This window comes from Budorcas taxicolor, chromosome 3 (genome assembly GCF_023091745.1).
Source record: "Budorcas taxicolor isolate Tak-1 chromosome 3, Takin1.1, whole genome shotgun sequence".
NCBI lineage: Eukaryota > Metazoa > Chordata > Mammalia > Artiodactyla > Bovidae > Budorcas > Budorcas taxicolor.
Window position 1 is genome coordinate 62,808,281 of NC_068912.1, and position 23,463 is coordinate 62,831,743.

The following is a 23,463-nucleotide window of genomic DNA, read 5'->3' on the forward strand; positions in this document are numbered from 1 at the left end:
TTCATGTTAGGACAAAAACCTTCCTGGCACTAAGAAATCTCAATTGGTTTTTCAGCTGTACTGTGGTTTATTGTGTGCTTTAAATCAGCTCGAAGAGTACACTACTTACCATTGTGTCTGTTAGAAAATCATTATGGTGCAATTAAAAGCAATGTTGTTTCACACAGAAACATGGGATTTTCCTCCGTGTCTGATGGCTGTGCACTTCCTTTGTGCCTCTTGTGAATTTGTACACTTGTGACGGTCAAGAGATCCAGTTGTCGCAAAAACACTCAACAGATGGCAGTTGAAAGGTGATGCTTCCTCCTTTTTCGGATGCTCTCTGACACTCACCGAATCGGGACTTCCATAAATGATGGTGTGCAACTGACTCCTTGGAAGCAGTGTGGGTCTGGAATGTTCAGTGACAAAATTCATCTTCCCCGCAAAATGAAGAGAAATTGAAATGTCCTTAAGAAATGAAATGTGCAATATAATAGTAAAATGTATTGTCCTTGGAAACTTTTCAACTATTCCAGTTAAGAACGGCTGTGAAGACAGCCTGAGACACTGGTAGATAGAGAGGTCTCTTCAGGAGGAGAGTGAGGCGAGATCAATCAGTACTTTCATTTTTGTACAGCTCTTTAAAGATTGGCTTTATATTTTTTTAAAAAAGAGCAATTTAGCCTTGGCTTCAGTAATGACATGACTCATTGAATGACATAGTCACAGATGAAATTAAGTGGTTTAAGAATTAATGAAATGGTTTCTTTTTATATTTCAGGTAGTATTTTAACATTAAATACTTAAGCTTCTATCTTTATCATTTATACAATACGTATGAGTGTATAACATTATTATGGGAATAAGTAAATAAGAGGAAGTTGATCATCAAAGACACAGACCTACATGCCGACTGATGCTTGTAATTGTGTTAGATTATTCAGTATTCAGAATCTGAGTTACTAATACCATATGATAGACATGTTTCTTTCTCTCAAGTTTATGCAAACCCTTTCAAGTTCTAGAGTCTTATTTCTGCCCAGTGAACATGTGAGCTGTCTGGATATACTTATTTTAATGCAATGACAAGATAGTGTTGAATAAAAGGCCCATGTTCTGATATGTTCTAGAGAGTATCCTGTCTGCTTGTTCAATCCCCTGTCCAAAGCTGCTAAATAATATATGGCTATATTTAGTCTGAAGGTTTCCCTGGTGGCTCAGTGGTAAAGAATCCTCCTACCAATGCAGGAGATGTGGGTTCCACCCCTGAGTCAGGAAAATCCCCTGGAGAAGGAAATGCAAACCACTCTAGCGTTCTTGCCTGGAAAATCCCATGGGCAGAGAAGCCAGAGAAGTGGGCAGCAGAGGATGAGACGCTTAGAGAGCATCATCAAATCAATGGATATGAATGTGAGCAAATTCCGAGATAGTGAGGACAGAGGAAGCTAGTGTGCTGCAGTCCATGGGCTCACAAAAGAGTCAAACACAACTTAGTGATGAAAAGCATCTTTGGTTTGACTCAAATACAATCTTAAAAGCAGCCAGCATGGGGATAACCATGTTCCACAGCATTAAGTTCAATTTTGTCCAAATTTTTGTCTCCTGTTTTTGTGTTACAAAATCATGTCCAGCAGTTCACAGTTATATTTCTCCTAAAACATGACACACGTTGTCTATCTATTCGTGTCCCAGAAGAGGTAAACGCATGCTATATATGCTTTCTGTTAATATATTTGCAATTTGGTCTTACTAGTTGGTGTCAGAAAGATTTCTAGTGGATAAGATAGATGGAATGAAAAGCTATAGAAAGGAGTCCTTTTAGTAAATGCATAGCAGAGCAGGGAACAGGGGTAGAGGTTGTAGGAAACATGATAAATTGCATAGTATAGCTTTGAAATACATTGTATGTGTTTTGCAACAAAAGCAACATTTAACTTACTCTAAGAGTTTAATATATGACAGGTATTATGATAAGTACTTTATATATTATGTTTTATTTTATTTGCACATGTATTATGCTAAGTAATTTTTATATTTTATTTTATTCTCACACATATGCAAGATTGACTGTATTATTCCTATTATACTAGTGAGAAAATTGTAGAACAGAGTTGATAAATAATTGGCATCAGGTCACAGAATAAGATGGTCATCCAGATCCTTATAAAATTTCTTGCAAGAATACATTTTTTTCTCTCCTAAATAAAACAAAATTTTGTACATATAAGATATTCCATGATATTCCTACTAGATGTAGGTGCCACTTAATAAAACAATGAAAAAATAGAATGATTTTTATAATAACATGGAAATATATGGCTTTTAATACAATTCCTATACAAAGGTTGGATGACTATACAAATGTGTGTTCTTCTGAACTTTTGAAGGATTCAGATTTTTTGTATTTGGCCATGACACACAGCTTTCAGGATCTTAGTTCTGCTACCAAGTATTGAACCCTGGGCCACAGCAGTGAAAGAGTTGAATCTTAAGCACTGGATATCCAGGGGGTTTCCAGGTATTTTTACAATAAATCGAGTATTAGTAATTATTGTCCTCACAATTTGTTTTATGATTGTTATAAAGACAATTTTATGATATCCATTAATAGAAATTAAAATTCTTCCTTTCATCTGTTGAGTGAAATAAGTCTATTAGTAAGACTACTATATAAATCAAATTTTAGAGACCCTCTTTCTGCTGTCTATATAAAGTAAAATGTTTCCAGCTGAGACAAGTGTGTGAATGACATAACAAAACACATTTTCAAACTAAGCATACCATAAAAATGATTGGTAGAATATAATCTATGCAATTAAACTTCATGTTTTCTTTCCGAATTTTGAAAGGAGCAAGCTCTGTCTTTTTATGCCAAAGGGTGATGACTAATTGTACACCTAATAGTGAATCCTAGATTTTCATTTGTCTTTTATTCCAGGACTATACAATCTGTGGAGGGGAAAAATATGTTAGTTGAGATCGTTTATGATTACCTCCAGTACTTTGCCACAAAATTGACATCTCGTATGACCCCAGAATGACAGCTCAAATACTTTTGTGGACAGGACACACCTACCATGCAGCAGAACACCATGAAAACAAATGCAGCATAAAGGTAAAGAAAGATAATTTTCTTGCAATAACTGCTTATGGTTGTGAATATATTACTATGAATCTAAGCCATGCCAGCAGTGGGACATTATAGTTGCTATATGAGATTCTTCTGCTGCCTGCTTTAAGTAGGTGAGAAGAGTCTAATTTTTTGAACAGTTCTAAAGCCTTATTTTATGGTATCCATTATTGTACAATTTTAGATTTGAATCAGTGTGATCTTTATCTCTAGTTTTGATGTTCACATCCCCATAAGCAAGAGGAGGATCAATAGTAAAAGGAAACCAGCAAATTGTAGGCTTTGCAATAAATCTTAGGTATTATGTGGACATAATTTAAACAGTTGTTTTTCTTTTTCTGAAGAATAAACACATAATAGGAGGAAAAATGAAGGTCTAAAGGGATTACACAGTCCTAAATGTTTTATTGCTGGGTTAAATGCAATGGTGTGCTTTAGTTCCAGCACTGAATATTTGCTGATGATCATTTACTCACCAACTGAAAACCCAAAAGATGCTATTTGAGGTTTTTGGTGTGGTTTCAGCTTCAGACCTTCTGTCAGTGTTTCACAGCATGATTGTAAAGAGCAACTCTTAGCTTATGAGACGACAGATGTGGGTGATTTAAGCAGGGAAACACACCATCAGGTTTTGACTCAGCTGATATTTAATGATTTACCATTTAATGTTGTTCATTTTTCATAACCCTGAGTTCAAAGAGATGCAGCTGCTATTAGGGGTGCAATAATATTGAACTTCCCACCAATGACCTAGGTGAGCTTCTTTTATAGTTTCAGATATTAGACCCATTTGGCCTTTCCCCTGACCACGACAACTGAAGGAGAGAAACAGTTTACTTCCCATCAATGGGTACCCGCATGGAATGTATAGTTATGCCAGATAAAGATTTTCAAATCAAAACTCCTTGTGTCAACATCACTCTGCCACATTGGAGAACAAAACAATACACTTTGTCTCATCATCAAAACAACATTGAGAAAGCTCAGAAAGAGTTTGAAAAAATCATGCTGAGCTGAAATCTATTACAAGAGTAGAGGTGTCCCTGGTTTCAAACCTGGAAAATAAACTCATTTTCTTTTAATTTTGATATGCTTTTATTAGTGTGAAAACTTTTTGGCAAGGCTCCTGAAAAGTTCCTTTTTCTTATTTTAGAAAATATCTAGATAGGTAGAGGTATGGATACTTAGATAGGTAGATGAATTGTTAGAAAAATGATAGATAGATGATAAAATACTTACTTTAAAAAGTCTTGCAAAATACTAAAGCATAAGGGATAGACATCTAAAATTTTTGGAAGAAGGATGATACCTAATATGCTGATGAGAATTATTATATAATATTATCAAATAGATTGGTTTAAATACATTTTTTTCTATCCCAAGCTTTGCCTAATTTAATAATCTGTTTTCACTTTGGCATTACTGGTAAGCAATTGAAAAGCAGATTATAATGTAGGTTGCTTCTCTTTTTTTCCTGTCCCCTGTGCCCTTTGGTAAAATCCAAATATCTGTAAATTATGGTTTATAAGGAAGGAAGAGGATTATGAACTTTCATTACAATTACAGGGCTATACAGACAACAACTGTTGTTTAGTTAAAACTGTATCTAATCCCTAGACTGCTTACAATAAACAAAGGATATTTTTCTTTTCCAAGAATATATTCGTAAAGAAAGTGAAGGCAGTTAGAACTTCTCTGTGAGGTGTTTTCACTGTGAGAAACACACTGTAGTGGTATCCCCTCTGATGGGACGTGATGGACTAAGACTACTGTGTGGGACCCTTATATCCCACTGCAACATTTTTTGCTCATAAGTGAGAGTCAGGTCTTTCCTCTAGAGATTTTTTCCATTTAAAGATTTGTTTTTAAAGCTTTGCTCATGGTTCAGAAGCATTTGTATTTATCTCCACATGTCATTTGAAAATAGTGTCCTAGAGATATTTATGCATTTTCCAAAGTTTGATGATACTTATGATTTTGGATTTGTCATTCAGCAAGTAAATACAGAATTTGCATAACACATCATTATGCAATTATGACATTTCAAAAGATAAAAGAGACTTTCTGTACAAGGAAAAGGCTTTGCTGAAAAGGAGACAGTCAAAGTGTAAATGTGCTTTACCTTATACTTTACCATCACTGTAAAGTTGTTGATAGAAAGTTCCTTGTCCACTTTCGGGGCTGAGTTCCACTGCCTGACTTGCCACTGGTCCTATGTCCCAGGCATAGGAGTCTTGGCTTCTCAGACTCCTCATTATTTGTGGAGAAAAACCTTTCAGTTGTTCATTTATTTGTAGTATCTAACAGTAATCCATGTGAAGAAATGGATATGTTAATGTAGGGAATTGGGCCAAAATTATCATGCTTTCATTTAAAAAGGAATGATCAAAGTGTACATTTTATTTTAACTTGGAGCTGTTTAGATAAGTTGCCACAAATTGGAAAGCAAGTGTAAATGTTATCAACCTCAACAAGTTAGAAAGTTTGATTTAGAATACTATCCAAATTCATTATTTCAGCCTGAATACAGACAGGTATTTTATGAGATTTTTATTTCCCCATTTGCTCAATTCCATGATTTATAAGAGTTCTAATTTGAACCATGGCAGAAATGCCACCGCAGAAACAGTGGGGGTTTTCTCCACAAAATTTATTATAATTGTTTCCAGGCCCCAGGGCACATTATTATGTGGAAGTATATATTTTAAAATGGTGTTTCAAATTTATTTAGCCTTTTAAACTTTCAAAGTAAAAATCTATTCTTTTATAGTTTGTTTTTAAAGGGGAAGGCATTTTGGTTGATTCTATTTTCATTAGCCTTGGCATACTTCTTGGTTAGCTCTTGATGTACACTACATTTTCACAGACAGCCAGAATAGATTTCAGTCCTCAGTGAGTTAGATTATTCATATTATATGAATGTGGTCAGAGCGCTCAAGGAAACTAAACATTTCATAATTATCTATTACTGAGCTGTTTCCAAGTAAGCTTTCAAAATATATTTTAAAGGGAACAAAAATAAAAGTAAATGTGGCATTATCATACAAAGAGAGTGTCTAAATAATGGCACTTTTTTTGGAGCTAGACATTAGGGTTAATAACAATGAAAATTTTGTAATGTAGCTTGAGGACTATTGACTTACTTTTTTTTTTAAATCACCAGATCTCCCAATGACAATATTCAAATTAGAAAAGTTAGACATATGTCAAATCTTCTTAGAGAAATGACCTATCAACCTTAGAAGTAAGAAAATCATGTTTGGAAGTCAAATTATAAAATAATAGTCCAACATTTCTGTGGGAGAATGGTAGACTCTAATACAACATATAGAGGCTAATTACAGTTTTCCTATCTATCCTGTGATCTTAAATAATGTCACTGTTCACATCCCATTACATGATGCCATAATACTAAAATTCTTGTAGAGAAAAATAATCCATTCAAAGAAGCTGGAGTAAGGTAATATTGACATAGGAAGGAAAATAGGTTGTGCTTCTCTTAAATACTTAATGCTTCTAAAATCATAGGAAAAACTTGTACTGGGACCTAACAGAATATTTTAAGGGAAAACCAGAAAAGAAAGCATTAAAGAAAAGCACTAAGAGGAAACTTCTGAATTATTTGGTAAAATAATAGCCAAAGTTAATGGTCAAAAATCCATGACTTTCATCTTAATGAATTATCAATTTAGAATCATATAAAGGAAGTTAAAGCACTTTTTTCTTATCCAAATGTGAGCTTAAAAAAAAAATCATACTATTCCTCATTTGTCCCTACTCCTTTTATAGGGACAAAAACAAAGAAACAAAAAACCCTACAATACTCCTCATGGTCACAACAGATTCCTTGCTAACTAAAAAATGCAATTATAGACATTTTCATAGGAAAAAATAATGAAGTAAAAGATGATATTTGTTGTATCTGGTATAAAGCATGGCATGAAAAGAAAAACCTCTTTAATTCTTAAGGCATTGATTCTTAATTCATGTTCTGAGAACAACTTCCCTGAGAATCACCTGGGAACCTTGTTAGAAATGCTACTAATTCCTGGGCTCTATGCCAGAGCTACTGAGCCTGAATCCAGGGAAGTGAAATTCAGAACCAGTTTTACTGCACAGATAGTCTCAGGTGCATCTTACACACGGACAACTTTCAGAATCCCTCTCTTAAAGGCAAATCTTTAGCCTATATATAATCACTTAGAATCACAGGCCAAATCAGAGTAACTGGTGGTGTGAGATTAATTCTGAAACATGTATAATAAAGAGAATTTAAATATTTTCTGTTGCATTTTTGTGTTTGTGAATTATCTTCTACACGGCAGGCATTCATCCAACATATATTAAATAAATGAATAAAGAAATTTCTTCTGTAACACAGACAAATATCATTTGGACACAAAATATACATTTTAGAATAGGGAATAAAGATTAGGAATTTTCAAAGGAAATAACTTATCTACTATATGTGTATAATAATATTTGGAACATAGAAGATAAATAATTTAAATCACAGACAAGGTAACAAGGAGGGGACAAGATTAAAGATAATCATAAATTCTTTAGCAAGTCCCTGCTTATGTAAGAAATAGAGACGTCGAATTTGCTAGCTGTTACCAGTTTTTTTAACTTTTGATATTTTTAAGTAGAACAATTGTTTAGGTTAAGCTCATTACAGTTCCTGTATTTATGGATAAAATCGCACACTTAAAATCAAGAACATGAATGTTTTTACCCTTACATATTTGCTGAAGGTAAGATTATTTCCATTTTAGCAATAAGAAAAATGAGAAACTCATTTTTGTATGTTTATACATGTGTTCACTTATTCAACAAATAGAGATTGCCTAGTCTGTATAGCAATAGCAACCCACTCTAGTACTCTTGCCTGGAAAATCCCATGGATGGAGGACCTTGGTAGGCTGCAATCCATGGGGTCACTAAGAATCAGACACGACTGAGCAACTTCACTTTCCCTTTTCACTTTCATGCATTGGAGAAGGAAATGACAACCCACTCCAGTGTTCTTGCCTGGAGAATCCCAGGGACGGGGGAGCCTGGTGGGCTGCCTTCTATGGGGTTTCACAGAGTCGGACATGACTAAAGCAACTTAGCAACAACAACAACTGTCTGTATAGTTAAATAAAGTATGGTCCCTGGCCATGGAAAGCTCATAGTTTAAAATATCAAGAGAAATGGCCTAATTGCATTACAAAGGGTTAAGGGCAAATCTAGATTTATAAACATGTTATGTCTTATTTCGTGGCTGATCAATCGTGTATCAGGGACTATACTTTTTTCTTTCATGAATCTCTCTCATTAGTCTGCTTGGAGACCGTATAATTTAACAGGTAAATGCGTACTTGAAGGTGAAAGTCAAGAACTAGCTGCAGGAAAGCGGCCTCCATTGGTATTTCAGTGCTAGCCCAGAAGGAAGCCTTTTCCTTTTAATCACAGATGGTTACCAACCAAAGTCAGATGCTCTAATTTGGGTCATACTCATTGGGAGTATTTGTGAGCAAAAGGCATTAGCGTTTATATCTAATTCTCTTTTTGTTGAAGCAAGCTGCCATAGGCTCAATAAACATGTACTCAATTGTTTATAGACCATCATTAGCAGCAGTAGTATTTCCCTTTCTTCTTCTATCATTGTTAGGGATACTTCCTTCCTCACTATTGTTAAACTAGGTGGGTCTACATCCTGCTTCTTTTATAATAATGTTTAACCTCTTTAAGAATTTTGTCTGCTTAATTAATGGACTAGCTCCTAAATATTGAGTGACTTTTGTATAATTTAAAAAAAGTGATAATAAAAACACACACACTGGTGTCTCTTAATTAGAAATATGAGGGTAGATGAAGGTATTTGACAACAACTGAAATCAGCAAGTCATTAAAAAATTTTCCACAATACTATTAATTTTTTGTAATAGCCTTCTAATTGCAGCATATAAACAAAGGCAAATATGGATTGGACTATATGTAAAAAGTATCCATCCTGTGTTTCCTGTTTAAAGCAATTATAATTTCTCCTGTTGGTGCAGTTGAAATAAAGATGGAATACTATATCCCGTGCCTTTGGCTGGCAAGATGCTAATGCTCAGGTGCCTTTTCTGAAAGGTGGTGCCTTTATGAACTGTTTATTGTCAGTTGGTAGCATTGTGTAGTCTAGAAGAAACCACAAGAGATGCAGGTGCCTTATGAGTAACCAGATGGGAAATGGAAAATGATCAAACTTCCTTCTAGACCCTATGAGTCAAAGAGAAATGACCAAAGATTTTCCTTTGAACTGCTGAGGAGAGTGAAACTGAATTTTAAAATGTCTTGTATACCAATGAAGATAATGTCTTACATAAACCTCTTTCTTAAGGGCACAAAACCAGTCTTCTAGGGCTTTTCCCATCACCAAAATACAACCCGAGTCTGCGATTAGACTCAGCAGCTGTTGAACAGTGCCAGGAACACTTATGAACTTCCAAGACATTTCCTTCAAGCAAAATACTATCCTCCAAAGAGCACACTCTGAATTCAATCTACTGCTGACTCAGAGGGAAGAGTGCCACCTATTGAATCCTGACCTCAGTATTCACAGCACCTGCCGGCTCCTTCCCAGGCTCCCTTCCATCCACCCACCAGCACATCCTGCTTCCTGCAGACCTGGATATAATAAGGCTCTGAGGTGGTCTGAAGTTCACGTGTAAGTGTGCTCATATCATGCTCTATAATTTGAGGAAAACACATGAATTTTAATCAGTTTTTAAAACAACCAAGCCTCTCTTCTCATTTACTAGAATGGAAAAAATTCACTTTTATTACCTTAAAGATGCCAAACAGTGCCATTTTATTACTGTGGGAAGCTGGAAGTCATTTCCGAACTCTTTTGGCAAGGGTGCTATGTAGAGCATCCAGTTCAGTCCTTTAAGTGTCTTTTGAGAACCACCACACAAACTGTGATTTACTGTCTCCAGGAGCTAAAGGGACACTTTCTACCCTGAAACTGAATAAAGAAAGGTGAAGTGTGTTTAGGAAGCATCCCATGGGACTTGCAAAAAATATGAGACAATACAGAATGAGCCAGCTGTAAAGAATGTTTTGATAACCCACAAACATTTCCAACTTGTAATTTCAAATTTGGCTTAAATGTTGTGTGGGTAGCCCTTAAAAACTGCAAAGACTTTTGTATATTGATTGATAGGTCTTCAGGCCACTTTCACAAACCACTTAAAATTCATCGCTGCATGGCTCCACTTTTCCCTCTTGCTGATGCATCCTGAATAGGTTTGGTACACTTCCGTGGCAAATAAGATGTCATAGTTAAATATATGTATACTATGTTAATATATTTATTTGTTGTTGTTTACTAGCTAAATAATGTCTGATTTGACCTCATGAGCTGTAGCCTGCCAAGCTCCTCTGTCCACGCGATTTCCCAGGCATGAATACTAGAATGGGTTGCCATTTCTTCTCCAAGGGTTCTTCCCAGCCCAGGGATCAAATGTGCAACTTCTGCATTGGTAGATGGATTCTTTACCACTGAGCCATCAGGGAAGCCCACACATATATAAATTTATACATATATACACACTTACACTCCCATACACTCCCTTACTGTGGAAGCACTTAATTTTATAAATGCATATTTGACAGATTAAGACATTAAAACAAGGATCAAATGGAGATTTTGCATATTTTCTAACTGACATCAAAAGGTGGCATGCCATTCAGTAGCAACCATCAGCAATTTGAATTTATATATTCTTTAGCTGACTCAAATCTTTACTATTTAGAACAATGTAAGCTGAGGGATTGCTATGTTGTTAATTAACATATTCTCACACATGTGTATTTTGCTACCAGTGTTATTTTGTTTAAAGATTCTGCCTGGCTAGTTTGTAGAGTCAGACCCTAGGTCATTAGAGGCAAAAATCCAGTAATAGACAAAATAGATATTTACCTGCTAGTCAAAAATTACATTACACTTGCGTGCATGCATGCTAAGTCACTTCAGTCATGTCTGACTCTTTGAGATCCTATTAACTGTGGCCCTTCAGGCTCCTCTGTGCATGGGAGTTCTCCCAGCAGCAATACTGGAGTGGGTTCCTATACCCTTCTCCGTGGGATCTTCCCGACCCATGGATCAAACCCATGTCTCCTGTGGCTCTTGCGTTACAGGCAGATTCTTTGCTGCTGAGCCAATAGGGAAGCCCTATATTACAGGTAGTGCCTGATAAATGGTGGACTTTCTATAAATACATGACAAAATAATGAATGGATAAATGATATTGTGGAAAATAATGTCAGTCACATCACAAATGAGAAGCTGTTTGATAGTGTAAAAAAATCTAGTGTATGATTTTTCTTGACAAAAATCAATGAACTACTGGCTTTAAGTAAAACTCCGACCTTTACTTTCTTTTATATTTTTAAGCTTTGACTACTAATTGTCTAATGCAACACTCAAAGAAGTGGATAATTTTTTCTCTGGTTATAAAAACTCCAAATCTTTCATGGCAAAATATCTCTTCAGTAATTACATTCTTAGCAGAGCATTATATTCATAAATGGTTATCACAAAGGCATCCATGATGGTAGCCTACAGTTTCCATGTCTTTTTTAAAGTGAAATTAATATATCTTATGATACTGTGGTTATTAATGAGAAGACTATTATTTTTTCTTCTTCGGCCATGTAGGTAAATAAAATTTGGTGCTTGGAGTGGCATACTATTAAGGCATTAGAATATGCGGTCTGTTCCTTGTTAGAACCAAGAAGATATATCTACTCTGAAGTAGAAGATTCATGATTGGCAGTTAAGTTTAAGATTTCATGCTGCTTTCATTGCTAAATCTAGTAGGGATAACAGAGGCCAAATCTCCAAGTAGCACCTGCCAGGCAAATGGTGAAGGGAAAGGAAGTTTTCAGCCCAGAGGTGTAACACAGTGTCTCTATCCATAGGTATCTAGGATATTTAACTTAAAAGGAGTAAAATTAAAGCTTTGATGTATATATAACAAAAAAGTAGAGAAAATTTCCAGGAGCAAATTTATCACTAACTTGCAAGTTACCATTCACAGCTGCTACAGGCAAACAATAGAAGAAAGAATGATATTTAAAGAAAAATTCAGAAAATCAGTCAGTTTAAAAAAGTATCATTTTTAATAACTATGTCCAAGAAGCTCTGTCCATTTAAACTGGCACATACATTGGACTGACTCATGAATTTCCTGTATGCATATGCTATTATATCTCTTTTATTTCCATCTGTCCACCCATCATCCACCCTTCATCCAGTCATCCATCTATCCCAACAAGGTATTTACACATCATTTATTTTTTTCCATTCATTCATAGACCCTACTGGTTTGGGTACCTGCTACATGACAAGTACCATTACTAGTGATAGAAAGACATAGACAACAGAGACCATTCCTTCAAGGAGCTTAGAGTTCAGTTGAAGAGAAAGTATATCAATACAACACAGTGTGATAGATACTAGGATAGCACTACCCAGTGAGAATAGAAGGGCTTCTAAATCAGACTAGTGGGACTGGGTAGACTAACATCAAAGCTGAATTTTAAAAAATAAATAAGAAGGAATGGGTAGATGATGAAGAGGTAAGGAATTTTTGATGAAAGGCATGGTGTATACAGAATGTGTCCCTAATAATTGGTATTCTTTTATAATCACAATGTAGTCATTAAATAAATTCAAAAGCTCTGAGCGATCAAGCCTCGTCACTGGCCCCAGATTGAATTCTTCTCCTCTGGATGCCAAGAATCCCGGCTCCTTTTGTGGTTCAGCAGCAACCTTTCATCTTGGGGGCTCTTCCAAGATTCTTCAGGACAAGGTAAGGATGCTTGGAAATCTAGTTCTTTGTTCTGCTAGAGAACAGGTTTTCTGCTGTACTTTACTAACTCTACAGTATGCTTGTGTGAATGAATAACATGCCCTGTGTGAAGCAAGTGAGGAGCCATACTCTATGGTTTCATGGAGACCTCATACGGCTTATGGAAGAAACCGTGTCAGGGCTTTATACTGACCTGCCAATGGACTTCCCTGGTGGCTCAGACAGTAAAGTGTCTGCCTACAATGCGGGACACCCGGGTTCAATCCCTGCGTCGGGAAGATCTCCTGGAGAAGGAAATGGCACCCCACTCCAGTATTCTTGCCTGGAAAATCCCATGGACGGAGGAGCCTGGTAGGCTACAGTCCATGGGGTCACAAAGAATCAGACACAACCGAGCAACTGCACTTTCACTTCACTTTCATACATATGGGACACAATGACTCAGTTAACAATTACCTGGGGAGACAACAGAACTTAGTGGTTACATGTGCTGTCTCTTGGGCTTCCCTCATAGCTCAGTTGTTAAAGAATACACCTGCAATGTAGGAGACCCTGGTTCAATTCCTGGGTTGGGAAGATCCCCTGGAGAAGGGATAGGCTACAGACTCCAGTATGTTCTATTAAGGTATTAGAAATATGTGGTCTGTTCCTTGTTAGGACTAGGATGATATAACTGCTCTAAAGTAGAAGATTCATGATTGGCAGTTAAGTTTAAGATTTCATGCTGCTTTCATTGCTAAGTTTAGTAGGGGTAACAGAGGCCAAACCTTCAAGTAGCACCTGCCAGGCAAATGGTGAAGGGAAAGGAAGATTTCAGCCTGCGAGTGTAACACAGTACCTCTCTCCAAAGGTATCTTTGATGTCAAACTTAAAAGAAGTAAAATCAAAAGCTAACATTCAGAAAACTAAGATCATGGTATCCAGCCCCATCGCTTCATGGCAAATAGATGGGGAAACAATGGAAACAGTGGAAGACTTTATCTTTTGGGGCTAGGAAATCACTGCAGATGATGATTGCAGCCATGAAATTAAAAGATGTTTGCTCCTTGGAAGGAAAGTTATGACCAACTTAGGCAGCATATTAAAAAGCAGAGACATTACTTTGCCAACAAAGGTCCATCTAGTCAAAACTATGGTTTTTCCAGTAGTCATGTATGGATGTAAGAGTTGGACTATAAAGAAAGCTGAGGGCTGAAGAATTGATGCTTTTGAACTATGGTGTTGCAGAAGACTCTTGAGACTCCCTTGAATTGCAAGGAGATCGAACCAGTTCATCCTAAAGGGAATCAGTCCTGAATATTCTTTGGAAGGACTGACGCTGAAGCTGAAACTTTAATACTTGGGCCACCTGATGCGAAGAACTGATTCATTGGAAAAGACCTTGATGCTGGGAAAGATTGAAGGTGGGAGGAGAAGGGGACAACAGAGGATGAGATGGTTGAATGGCATCACTGACTCAATGGACATGAGTTTGAGTCAACCACAGGAGTTGGTGATGGACAGGGAGGCCTGACATGCTGCAGTCCATTGGGTCGCAAAGAGCTGGACACGACTGAGCGACTGAACTGAACCGAACTGACCCACTCCAGTATTCTTGGGCTTCCCTTTTGGCTCAGCTGGTAAAGAATCCTCCTGCAAAGTGGGAGATCTGGGTTCAATCCCTGGGTTGGGAAGATGTCCCAGAGAAGGGAAAGACTACCTACTTCATTATTCTGGCCTGCAGAATTCAATGGACTACTGTCCATGGACTCACAGAGAGTTGGACCCAACTGAGCAACTTTTACTTTCACTTTCGTGCTGTCTCTGAACCAGACTTCTAAATTCTGGCTCTTCTCCTTTCTAGCAGATAACTTGGGGGAAATTAGTCAACATTTTTCTGACTCAATTTTCCTGCATTCAAATTGGGAATAATACATCTCTTTTTCTAAAAATTAAATTTTTATACAATTTAAAAGACTGGCTTTCCATTTACAGTTATTACAAATATTGGCTATATTCCGTGTGTTGCACAGTACATCCTTGAGCCTATCTTGTACTGTACGGTTGTGTCTCCCACTCCTCCACTCCTATACTGTCCCTCCCCACCAATATTAACCACTAGTTTGTTCTCTATATCTATGTCTTTTTCTTTTTTGTTGTATTCACTAGTTTGTTATATTTTTGTAAGACACATATAAGTGATATTAAGCAGCATTTGTCCTTCTCTGTCTTATTTTATTTAGTGTAATGCCTTCCAAGTTCATCTATGTTGCTGCAAATGGCAAAATTTTATTCTATTTTATGGTTCAGTAGTATTCCATTATAGATATATGCCATATCTTCTCTATCTATTCATCTGTTGATAGACACTTAGGTTGGCTTCCATACGTTGGTAATTGTAAATAGTGCTTCTATAAACATTGACATGAATGTATCTTTTCAGATTAATAATTTTTTTCAGATATATACCCAAGAGTAGAATTGCTAGGTCATATGGTAGTTCTATTTTTAGTTTTCTGGGAAACTTCTGTACTGTTTTACACATTGGCTGCACCAACTTATATTCCCACCAACAGTGTATGTGTGCACATGCATGTTCGCTTGTGTCCAACTCTTCGTGACACCCTGAACTGTAGCCTGTGAGGTTCCTCTGTCCATGGGATTTTCCAGGCAAGAATCCTGGAGTGGGTTGCCCTTCCCTTCTCCAGGGGATCTTCCTGACCCACAGATAGAACCCAAGTCTCTTGCATCTCCTGCATTGGCAGGTAGATTTTTTACCACTCGACCATGTGGGAAGCCCTTCACCAATGGTGTGTAAGAGTCCCCACTCTTCTACGTCTTTCCTAACATTTGTTGTTTTTATTCTTTTTGATCATAGCAAGAACAAATAATTTTAAAATTGACATGGTAACACAAGATCCCAAAGAGCCAAAACAATCTTGAGAAAAAAAGAACAGAGCTGTAGGGATCCAGTCCTTGACTTCAGACTATGCTACAAAGCTATGGTAATCAAAACAGTATGATACTGGCACAAAAACAAACACAAAAGAGTAGAACATAATAGAGAATGCAGAAATAAATTCACACACTTATGGTCAATTAATCTATGACTAAAGAGGCAAGAATATACAATTGAGAAAAGTTAGTTTCTTCCACAAGTGTGCTGGGAAAATTGGACAGCTACATGTAAAACAAGGAAATTATAATATTCTATAAAATCAATAAACAAACAGAACCTAACTGAAAAGATTTCACACATCAAAGGAAACCATTGACAAAAGGAAAATTTAATCTACTGAATAAAAGAATATATTTGAAAATATTATATTTCTTCTAGTGAGTATTAAATTTATTTACACATGAAACATTCACTTATATTTGGCATAAAATAATTTATGTTAGGATAATATTTTCCCTTTATTAAAATTCACTTATTGATGAGAATAGTAATGATAATAATAGCAGGTTGAAGGGATGGATAAGAGCTATCACAAACTGAAATTTATTACATTCATAATCCAAAGAGATTTTAACCATTTCTGAAAATTAAAACTGTTGACAGCAAGGTGGACAAGCTACTAGCACTTCAGTTAGATGCCCTGAGCTCAGATCTTGTTTGTTACTTTCCAAATCTGAAGTCTTAGTCATGTTGCTTAATGCATGTGCCTCAATTTTTTATCACTCACGGCACTACTAATGACACCAACATATTTCTTCTGGGCATCTGAGGGGATCAAATAGGATGACATATATAAATGTGACTAGCATTATGCAAAGAATTTTTTTTTCATCATCCAGAAAAAACCCTCTAAAATGCTTAGAAAATATATAATGGCTAATCTAAGAATTGTGAAAAATATCTTTCTCAAAATACTTCCCACAGTTTAAGAGATCACATATAAATATTCTCATCTGCATTCACTAGCTCTGGAAAACACTCTTGAATGCTATTGCCGACTCTGATCGGCTGCCTTTGTGTCTTTGCCAGAACTTGCTCTGGCTTGCAGCTATTCATAGAATGCCCTTGAATAATATGATAGGTGGAATTCGAATTACTCCTCCAATCATTTCAGAGGGAGTAATAATGGTAGCTAAAATGGTCATCTGGAGAATAAACTAAGCATGGGCATTTTAAATAAAATCTTTCTTTTTTGCCCATAGAATAACCCAAAAGCAGATTATATAAAGCTATATGAATAAATAAGCATTAAGCATGTTAACATAAAATGAATTTTCTGTAGATAGATACTATAGGTTTTAAAATGTCACTAATCTCAGGTGGAAAAGACATATGAAACAGCTTAAAAAACATAAATTATTAGAAAACAGATACTGCAACTAGATCTTTTCTGGAATTACTTTTAATTGCAAATACTGCTTTATGATTGAGAACCCAGCCTACCAATGCATATGCAGACTAGCTTTAAATAAATTTAGCTTGTATATCATATTGCTAATACTATTAAAATCTTTGGCCTTACAAACATCTTGACTGCTTTTTCTACACATACCAATTTCTTAATACTGTTATATCTAAGTCCAGGCTCCTAAGTCTGCCTGAAGGAGTACGAAAGTTTCATGCTACCATAGCTTTTATTTTATTAAAAAAATTTTTTGCCTGCAACCTGATTTCTTCTGGGCCTGACCTAATTCCTTTGATGCCTGGGGTTTGGAGTCCTGTGCTAATCTGCATCATGGATATGTGGAGGAAAAGTGAGACAAATGAAACAAGTAAAGGGAGGAAAAAATGATACCTGAGTGAGAGTGCTCTTCAAAATCAAATAAGCATTGTGAAAGCTGGCCATTTTCTACCCCATCCTTTAAAGAGAAACCTACATTCAATGCTTGGTCTCAATACAAATCTCCCTTCCTCTCTTTTACCATTTTTTAAAAACTGGCTAGTAAAACATTCTATGATGAGAACAACAAAAAAGCAATAACATAATGCTAATTGTTAGCACTGTTGAATTCTAATGTAAGAAAAATATCTTTGCAAAATAAGTCATGTTCTAGAAGTCATAATGAAATGAAAGATTTTTGCTGACTTTGATATAGAGCTCCTGCAATACCCTAAGCTTTGGGACATGCTGGTGTTCGGAGATTTTTAGACCTGTCTACTAACTTACTGTTCCTCTGAGTCTGCTCTCAGTTGTTTTTTTTTTTTTTTCTCCCCTTTGGGAAGCAGGTTCTTCTTACTGTTCAAATATGCATTCAACATCTTGTAGTCATTAATATCCCAAAAGCAAGGGGTATAGGGGCAGATTTTCAAAGTGTCTCTGTTCACTTGATTTCACATTACTACTACAAATCCTGGAGAAGTGAAGAAGTAAAATGTATCCTTCCTTGGTAACAAATCACAGGTTTTCTTCTCTGTGATGTTAAGAAGCTGTGATTTTTGTTTGTGTGGATTAACCAGAAAAGGGGTGTGCATGTCCATTTGTGATTTGATGAATGATGATTCACAAAGCCATCAGTACACCTGCTCCCATGAGAAGAGATATACTTTATCTAAAGCAAGAAAATGATCTGTAACAGTAATTGTTTTCAACACAGTAGCATGCCTTGGTTCAGGGATATTTTCACTTCACAGATGTTTAAAGTCACTCGGTGCTCATCCTTCAAACTTGTTATTCGTTTGGCATCCAAATTCATGTTTCATAGCCATGCAGCTATCTAATGTGCCATAAAAAGAAAATTTCTCTGAATTTCAGAGCTCTACTCTGGGTCTGTCCAAGCTGCCTAACTTATGCAGCTTCTGTGTTTCAGGATATATTTTCAGATTCAAAATATTTATTTTGGTCAATTGCTCAAGACAGCAAAAAAGACACAGATGTGTATAACGGACTTTTGGACTCAGAGGGAGAGGGAGAGGGTGGGATGATTTGGGAGAATGGCATTCTAACATGTATACTATCATGTAAGAATCGAATTGCCAGTCTATGTCTGACGCAGGATACAGCATGCTTGGGGCTGGTGCATGGGGATGACCCAGAGAGATGTTATGGGGAGGGAGGTAGGAGGGGGGTTCATGTTTGGGAATGCATGTAAGAATTAAAGATTTTAAAATTTAAATAAATAAATAAATAAATAAATAAAATATATGATTATTAAAAAAAAAACCCACTTATTCATCAGATATCTAGAGCTGCTAGTCAGTATAAATCTATGTTCTTTTGTGTTTCTCTTCAGGGTGGTGGGTGTCTTCTTTATACTGTCCTTTTATTTGCACTTGTATTTGAGTTGTAGATATACCAGTGAGCAGGAGAATGACCCTACTCTGGTGCTTAGGAGGAAAGAAAAAGAACAGAGGTTTAGAATTCAGGTAATTCAAAAATGGAAAACTAACAGAGGCATGGCCCACAATGAATAGAATCCTAGAGAGTATTAAAGTCATTAGGAATGATCACCTGTGTGCACACACACACATACACTACTGGCATATTTAAACACAAGTCCATAGAAACAGCATTTTTCACACTGATGAACATTTTTTGCAATTTAGTCTGAACGTTGTTCCTAGCAGAGCTGAGAATGCCATTTCAAAACAGCATGAGTCTCCACATCATTTCCTATTTGATTCAAAGAAATACAAAGTCATATAATGGTACAAGATGCTGCTACTTTATTTCACTGGCCCCTTCCACATAGACTAATGAACAACCAGGAGCAGAAAATCCAGCTATAATTTAGAGCCTCAAACTATGCATTATAGTTTTCCTTTAGCAGGGCTATCTAAAACAATCTCATATTTAGGGGTTTATATTGCTCAGTTTTGAAATACATTATAGTTTGAGGATTGGGCATGTAAGAGATTAATTTGCCTTTGTAAAATTGCATACCCTTAGAGGCAGTTGTATTTTATTCACAGGTGAACAGGAATTTTTTAGCAGCAAATCTATGGAGCTGACATTTTTATGCCTTGTATTTTTTTTTGAAGCATGAATTTAAGCCATGAATAGCAGATTCCCAATTTTAAATTTCTTATTGGACACATCTTTTGGTTTAATGTGATAATTTATGTGACTCATAAACCAACATTAGGTGTAAACTTTACATATGTATTTATATATGTATATATATATATATGCTTTTCTCATAAATTTTTATTTTATAAATTACAAAGTTTTTATTATCAAGTTGAGTATGGGAATAATTTCTTCCTACTTTAATTAATATATATGATCCATTTCATAAAGGGTGCTACTGATATATTGAAATAAGAAGAAACCATTAAAAATGAGCCTTGTCATCATACATCTAGGAGGGATTGCCTAAATTTTGTTATATTTTTGCAAAGATAAATAATTATGGTGAGTATTGATCACATTGGCTTTGTATAAGCTTTTCTCTGTCAAAATTCAGTTGCAAACAATTTTATTTTTATAAAATTTTGATGAGAAATAATGGTGCTGAATTCCTCAAGCAAGCTACACTGAATGCTTATGATAATGATCACAGCAATTACAAACACAATAGATGTACATTGCCCCAAATCAGATGTGAAGTCCTGATAAAAGGGAGACTGGGCCTCTTCCTTTTTCCTGTGTATGTCTTGTGTAGCAGCCTCATTATTTGTAACTAACAGATAAAAATGTAAAGAGATGATTTTGTATTATACTATATATAGAAACAGAAACCAAATCACTTGCGTTTCCACTGCTATGCTAGCGCTTTTCTCAGATGATCTTGGCAGCTTTGGATCTCTGTAATTTTGCTAACATATCATAGATATAAAAACTGTGCACCCCAAACCTTTGGCTCCTTCCCTTCCCTTCCCTTCTCCTTCCTGCTGTTTCATTACATTTTCTTATGTGCATACCATCAAGTCCCTTGGACACATAATAAGAGTTGTGCCAGACTATGTTTCTTGGCTTTAATGGTTAGTTAGCTTTCCAGAATACACATGCTGCTTTATACATGCTTTTATTACTGACATCATGAGAATGCATCTCTCCTATGTTTACAATTGGGTGTTCACCCTTAAATAAAAGCAATGAGATCAGGTTGTTTAAGAGAATCTTTGAAAAGCAGAATAAAAACAGCTGTTATCTGCTTGAGCCATTTCATTTTCTTTCATGATCTGAATGATAATGATGTGTAGCAGTGGGCAGTCTCCAGCTCTCGTTATACACCATACATCAGAGCCTCTTTCAGGCTGGAATTGGGTCTCTGAGATCCAACAGGATCGTTTCAACCTCACTTTTAACAGGTGTTGGTGTTTGCAGGAGGGGTGAGGGGAGGATAAAACACCTTTGCTTGTTCCCCACTGACCTTCGGATTCAGGAGGCTGGTTTTCATTGGCAACGTGGGTTTGAAAGTCAAACCAGGTCCTTTCTGAAATCTCTCTCACTAGGAACGAATTACAAATATTTCCACATGTCAAACAAATGAACAATAGGGTGGTCCTTATTAATCAAAGCTCTCTTAAACTAAGTACAGATGGTAGCAATGAACCTCCCTTCCATGAAGATTTCTTGAAATGGGAGGAAAACACATCTCACAGACGTGCACAATTTTTTAAATGACACCAGGCAAGGCTTAAGGAGTTTACATGAAATGCAACCAAAAACAAACACAGCAAAACAGTAATAAATAAATAAAAATTTTAAAATTCCAGTGTTTGGATCTCAACAATCCAAAGCAGAAGGTTGATTGAGCCTATTTTCATTTACATGGCCCTCATCACAAGCCATTTCTGAAGATTCCATGACATTTGCTTAGAGACTGACAAGCTTAAATTGATTTTTACCTCGAGAGCCCCCTTTTTATATCAATGTTGCTGACTGGGGAGCAGAGTCCTGCATTCCCCAAAGTCAGTGATTTTCAGGCTCTAGTGGCATCTACCACAGACAGTGTAACTCCTCTCAGACAACAATGTCATTTGTTATTTTTAATTAATCGAAAAGCATCGGTAGAAATGGTTGAAATTGCATTGTATTCCAAACCTGAGAGTGAGGAGAGTCAGAGAAGCAATTCTATTTTAAGATCAGCCCAGAGGCTGGACCTTGGGCTGTGTTTCTCTGACCCCAACTGTATTACCTAAGCCTCTAGGGTAACAAAAACCTGGATTGGAGAATCTCCTGGGAAAAAAGACTTCTTGGGACTTTCTGTATGACCAGGTGTTACTATTTAGGAAGAGTATATTTCAGATGTTTTAGCAAAATTGGTTCCACTTCACTCAAGATTGGTGTTATTATGGTCCCGTGTAGTCCTTCAGGGTGAGGGATCAAAAGACACTGAGGCGTCACTCAATTCCCGCCTTATCTCAAAACAGTGTTAAACATAAATTGCATTTGAAAGGTGAAAATTCTGTTGTGAAGCCCTTAACATAGAGGGTCTGTGATTTACACTGATAAAAATAAATTCCATAATGTAAAAACTACCAGAGGCCCTTTCTCTCTAGCCTAAATCTTTTATACTGCAGTTGAGAGTCTGTTTCCTCTTGGTCTATGCTTCATAGAAGGGAGCAATATTCAAAATTGTTTAATGTATGAGTAAAATTTTTAAACACTCCTCTCGAATTTTCTCAACATAATTTTAGTAAATATGGAAAGTTTTTCTACTAAGAGATTAAATATGTGTCTGAAACCTCAGAATAATTATAATCTTTTTCAAAAGGACAAAACTTTTATAACATTTCAGGAGGAGATAACATATTATTGGATTTTAGAAGGAAACGAAATAAAAGTGTTATATATAAAAACAATTCCCTTACTGCCATAATCATGACTCCACAATGACTTTTTTTGTGGGGAGGGGAAGAGATTACCCAGTTGATTTTGTTAACCAATTGGGAAGTTGCAAAAAGTCTTATGAAAAAACCTCTAGTATTACTTTGAGAATGTGAGATATTTTGTTAAAAGTATATATATATAACTTTACTTCAATATCTTGTACTACATTTCAGTATCTCAAATAGTATCCTGAATGTGTGGAAGTATTTGAATCCAGGTCTTGTCTTATCCAAAATAGATAATCAAATTCTAAGTTGACACAGAATCATGGGGAAATGCCAAAAGAAGACTTCTTCCAACTTTCTTGTGGTGTTAAATGATGATATTTCAGTGAAATTTAGTTTTGAGCATTCATGCTCCTCATTACAGACAGGCATTCTTCAGAAAATACTTGCATATGCTTTTAGGCTTATTACTGAACCATCATAAAATTCAGAGCTATTTGTGCACTCTGTGGTATAAACTAATATAGTGATTTCTATGTCGAGAAGACAATGAACAATTTAGAACAAGTAGAAGTCTCAACACTATTGAAGAACGTCTGAAATTGTCATAGACCATAACAATGGACTTGTAGAATCTTTTAAAAGCCATGTTTACCTTCAATTCAGTCATTATAAAAGACAGTATTTTATAGTAATCTTAGTTTGTCTACCAGTCTATTGTAATAAAATAAGATGTCACAAATCTGTCCATTAGAGGGAATTAATGAGAGTGCCATGAGTGAAAAGAGAGAGACAGATGATATTTTAATGGAAGAGTCAGAGGAGGAAATAAAGGTAAAGGAAGA